The sequence below is a fragment of the Augochlora pura genome, chromosome 7 (genome assembly GCF_028453695.1).
Source record: "Augochlora pura isolate Apur16 chromosome 7, APUR_v2.2.1, whole genome shotgun sequence".
Classification (NCBI taxonomy): Eukaryota; Metazoa; Arthropoda; class Insecta; order Hymenoptera; family Halictidae; genus Augochlora; species Augochlora pura.
In genome coordinates, this window is record NC_135778.1 from 27,981,003 (window position 1) to 27,986,836 (window position 5,834).

Below are 5,834 nucleotides of genomic sequence, written 5' to 3' on the forward strand. Positions count from 1 at the left end.
TCTTATAAACTCTGAAATACTCGTTGAACGAATAAATTTTTTATACGAAAATTGCATGGTCTCAGAGGGTGCATTATGTAGTGCATTTATTTCTTTACAGGTAGGGTCGATTTCATGGTCAACTTTTCTCTCTTAAATGAAATGCTGTGGGTTTTATATAAAAACATGGAATATGAATATATAATAGGAACATATAAAATATGAATATAAAATAGTAATATATAAAAAATGAATATATAACAGTAATATATAAAATATGAATATATAATAGAAATATATAAAATATGAATATAGAAGATAAATAACTCAGCTTTGTTTTTTCAATTTCTTTTCGCACAATAGGAGAAAATAATAAAAGCTAACTTCTAGAAAATAAAACGAAATTACTCGGTTTATATGGTGTGTATAGTATTTACTGTACAGTATTCTATACATAAATACGCGAAGAAATAAATACAAGGGAATTATTAATGTTCGAAACAATTCTCTGCTGGCTCATTAAAGCTGTTGAAAATTGTTGCATATTGAAATTGTCGAAACTGTTCGACCAGCCGTTTAACATTTCAGTACGGAAAATTAGCAGCAAGATGTATCCTAATAACGAGAGAAAATGGTTAAACAGGAATGAGATTGTTTTCGTTCGTCGAGGATCAAATGAACCGAAGACAAAATTTTCAACGACCCGCGTAAGCTAGAATTTTAATTCGAATATATTTCTACATCAGAAAATTATTACTAACGATAAATACAAAATAACATTAATAAATACAAAATAATATTAATAATATTACCACTGACAGCAGAAATGAGTTCGCTATACGTTCACGTACATTTCAGTGAACGAAGCAATTCGACAGCGCAACAAATTGCTAGCTACGTAAATGACAATCCGTTAGCCCGGGGGCGATGATAGAAAGGAATGTTGCTATTGAAGTTAGAACTTTTATTCGAACGTAATTGTTCGCCGCTATTGGTTATTGTGGCGAGCCGCTACTAGCGGCGGTCTGAATATTTTCAAATCGAATGTTTGTTCTTGCGAACGTGAAAGCAATTATTTTCGCTTTTGATAAAAAGGCATCGAATATTGAAGAGAAATGGCACGCAATAATTTTCTTTGGACAGGCACGTCGAAGTATTAGTCACCGGGACGCGGGGGGCGGGGGCGGCACGACGGGAAAGAAATTGTATTTTTCGAGCGCGGGCAGGTGTGCCGGAGAACGCACTCGTCGGCCGAAAGCTGCTCGAACGAGACACTCGTGTGTTGGTGGTGCACGACAGGCTTTGTGCACCGTCGCTGGATGCCAACGATAAATTTTAAGAGCGTAACGCAACCTAATATCGGGGCCCTCGAATGCAACATCCGCACACTGCCAACAGCATTAATTTCCGCGCTTTGATCAGTTAATTGCCCGACCGTCGACCTCGATCGTCGACTTTTTCTTTGTTGAACCACACGAGCGCCCCCTAACACGATTCTGTTTGCGTCACCGATTCGGAGAACGGTAATCACGGATACCTTCGTCGGGCACACGAACAAACTACCGGCTAATGCCGGCGGAATTTTTTAATTAACACTTCGCCGACCGATGGCCTATAAATCGGCTTTTTATCCCGACCTGGGTAGCCTGCGAATCGGTTATCATGGCAAGCAATAATTCGATAACTGTTATTGCGGTATCATTATATAGTTTGTTAAATATTGGATGCCTTTTGTGACGAACAAAGTACATTACCAATAACAATGCGCGTTATAATGATATATTGCGAGACAAGTGGAAGATGCTTTTAATGATTTTTTCGAGATGTATATTTTTAGCGTTTTCTAGGCGAGAAAGTGTCTGCAGTTTTTGACACGGTATGACATAAGGAAAAATCGCAGAGAGAAATTAGTTACACGTGATGAAAGTACAGGCTTCCGGCTTTGAAATGAGTTGCAGTTTATGGTTGTGCGATTTTTTTCAGGAAATTCTAGACATTTAAATAGCCTCTATTTCTTGGGCATCGTGATGCCATGAGGGATTCAGTATTGTCGAACTTGTGTTTATAAAACAGTTTTTAAAAATCGTAGAGTTTCGATTGACATATCTTTCGAAAGAAGAGAATACCCTCTTTGAAATGAGATAAACGTCACCTCTCTATAATTTTTTCTAACGTAATGACAATATTTTGAATGTGATAAATTTATTGGACATTTACGGAATACGAGGATTTTTGTCATTTCTCACGAAAATATACCTCCAGTATTTAAATCGGTACATCACAAGAAAAAATCTTAAAAGAGAATCAGCTATAAATAACAAAAGTAGAAGCTTCAAGCTTTAAAATAAGTCAACGTTTATAATTATACGACCAATTTTCACGACATGACAATAGTTTAAATATCGGGATTTTGGATACCATGATATCAGGAGCTATTTTATGTCATCGAAAATGTTCCTTGTCCTTAATCCATAAAGTATAATAATTGAATAAAATCGTAAAACAATTTTTGAAGTGTCGTTTGAAAGGATACGCTTTAATCTTTCCAATGAGTTAAGGTTGGTCGTCGTACCGATTTTGTCTCACGAATTTACAACAGTTTGAATATCGATAATTTCTCGCGGATCGTAGGTTCAGTGGAGACGGTCTCTTTTCGAGCGATTGTACATTCGAAATCTGGCGGCGGGTAAGCTCGGCTCGCTTTGTACAAAATCCTAGGGAAATCGGTCTCACTTCGGGACCACGTCCAAGCATTTTCCAGGGGCGGGCGAATTTTCAAAGCCCGAAATCCGAGCGGATCAGTTTTAAATGAATATGTAACGCGTTGAATATTCACGGCGCGGGCGTCCTCAAAAGACTCTGACCAATCGGTTTTTGAATCGTGAGCCATGAAAGCGGGTAAATTCAATTTACAGGAATACCAGCGGAAAATCAAGCGGTGGTAACGAAAAGGCCGCTGCGAACAATGTCACCTGGTATGATCGAAGACAACTTTTAATCTTTTCAAGCAACTTTAAAACCGTGTCTGTGTACGAGAAACGAAGCGCCATAACTTCATACGATTTTTATGGAAATCTCGGTGTTTTAAGTTCGCTGAATTTAAATACGGTTTTAAAAAATGCGAAATTGAACGTGATAAAGAAAATGGTGCGATTTAATTTTAACCAAATTGCGAGAATCGGAGTAACGATTATTCATCGAACGTCGTTAATTTCCTAGGGAGCTTTTCGGGACTACGTTATCCGCCTGCCAGATGACAGAAAAAAGTTTTAACGACATATCAGTTACGGGATATAAAAATAGAGACTTCTACTAACAAAATCAGTCTAGCCTGAACGTCGTACGAAAGCTTTTAATCAAATGATGGAAGCCTGAATATAGAGCATCCTACAATGTCGTCAATTTCGCAGGTAGTTTTCGAGGACGATGTTTCCTTCACCCTATCGTAACAAAATTTTCTAACAAAGAATCAGCTACAGAGCTTGAAAGTAGAGATTTCAACGTTTAAAAATAGTAGACAGCGATAGCTGTGCGATTTTTTTTAACCAAATTGTGGAGGTTCGAAAACTGATTATATCAGACACAATTTTGCAAACAAAAATCTAGGACAGAGTTTCACATCCGGCATATCATGGAAGAATTTTTTAGCGATAAATCAGTTAGGGCTTATGAAAACAAAGACTTTTTCCTTTAAAATGAATCTACAACCGTGCGAAATGGGTGTATTTCGAAAACTGCGTTTCGGCTATCTGGTCGATGAAAAATGGCACTGCGCGAAGCTCGTTAAGGAAAGGGAGAGTTTTAAAACGTTCGAATCCGTTTTGCCTAAGGCCTCGAGCTACGGGCTGTTAGCCAGGCCGTCGAAAGCCCGACAAATGCAGATTTCATAACATGACGCGCTTTGGTAGCGTGCCCGTCTATTTCTCTCCACGTCTACTGCAGGTCTTCGAGGCATCGACAAATCCGTCGAGGGCCTCGCTATTACTCAACCGCGGCCGGAGAAAGGGAAATTTCGGCGTCCCCTCGCAACAAGTTTCCCCCACTCCCGCGATCAGCTGATCTGATCAATCGTGACCGCGACGCGGAGTCCGTGGTCCGACGATGGATCAGCGAGCGTTAAACTTCTTGGCGTGTAATATTTAAAAGCGGTCGGCGCTTGCTAGTCCGGCACTGCCAGCGTCAAACTTTCTCAACAGGTAGCCCGGCGATGGCAGTTTGACGACGTTTGAAACTCGCGGCGCTCGTCAAAAGCTAGAGGCCGCGTCTTAATCCGCTCGAAATTTAAGAAACCATTTTGCCGATGGAGAGGTTCGTATCGAGTTGCTGTCGGAGCGGGAACACCGAAACTACCCCGGACGAAGAGAGGCCGAAAGTGGTTTACCTAAGTGCTCTTCGCCACTGTCTGCATCCGTCATGCCCGTTGAACCGACGCTCATCCCACACTTAGCGGTCCCACCGTTCTCACACCTGGCACACACTCCCTTTCCGCTTGCATTTCCAGCGGCGCTCGATGATGGCAAACAGCCCGGCGCGATACCTCCCGGTGACGTTCGCTCGCACTGTGTACACGGGCTTCTCAGTCGTCGAGTTCTCAGAAAAACCGTTCACCGATATGTCCCGCTGCGAATAATATCCTCATAGCCGGCCGGGGAAGGGTTCGGCCCTAAACGCTCGCACAACGCCGCAATAAACGAGCGAGCAACCCGGGATCAACGCCGTCGAGTTTCTCTTCAGTCCATCCTGAATCAGGGCACATCCTTCGCGGACGCCGGCGGATTCTTCTGGATAACTTGTTTGATAAACTGTATTGGTCGCGCAGCGGACACGTGTCGGCCGAAAATTTGGACGCGCGGGACTCTGCCCCGTGACGCCAAACACCCCGATGTTTCCGCGTGAGAAAAACACTGGATTAGTTGCGAACTTGGAGTAAAAAAAATATATATATAGGGGCAGTTTCTTGTTCCACGAAGTTCGTGGGCTGAAACGTGCCGGGGCTGGCGAGCAATTGCTCCCCTAATGCTTGGGAACCGAGGGACGATCGAAGGTGCGGCACACGCGATAGTTCCCGAGGAAGGGAAACGGCAGCAATCTTAAATCCGCACTGCTCGGCCGCAATCACGCGCGACTGTCGACAAAGCCGTCGCGGTCACAACAAAACCTGCGAAACGGGCGAACCACGAGGGGTGGCGGCGCCGCGACGCCGCCGTGCTGACGACCTCCTGCGCCCACTCGTCGAGATATGTCAAAATCCTCCGCGTTACTTACAGTTTTCTTCATTATCTGCTATAGAAAACTACTGTAACGACCGTGGACTATAGTATCCTGCACTATCGACGGTAGAAAACAGAAAATGCAGGTGCCTGTCGTACCGACCACGAAATCTACTGACCCACAGACTTAGACGTCTGCAAAGGCATAATCTGCACAGACAGCATTTCACTTTATCGACGGTAGTCTGTTAAAAAATGCAGCTGTCTAGCTTATCGACAGCAGACCGAATGCAGGCTTATATATTACCTTCACCAGAGGTAAATATAGGTGTCTACATTGTCGACAGAACGCAATCTGCGCTGCAGGCCACTATATTGACTATTAAAGGTAAAGTAGCTATTACTAGCGTTCAAATAGAAATGTTTGAACTGTTTTTAAATAACGAAGAAATATTCTTGGATCTATATAAATTTGTGCGGCATTTTCGTGACGTTTCTCAATACGGTGTCAATTAGAGAAAAATTGCTGGCTGGTAAGTACGTCTAGTACGTTTATTACAGTGCTTTACGATCCCGGTGAACGATAATGGCTCTGTTTCAGACAGAAAATCGATTTCGCCGTACTAAAAAAGAAAGTACCGCCAC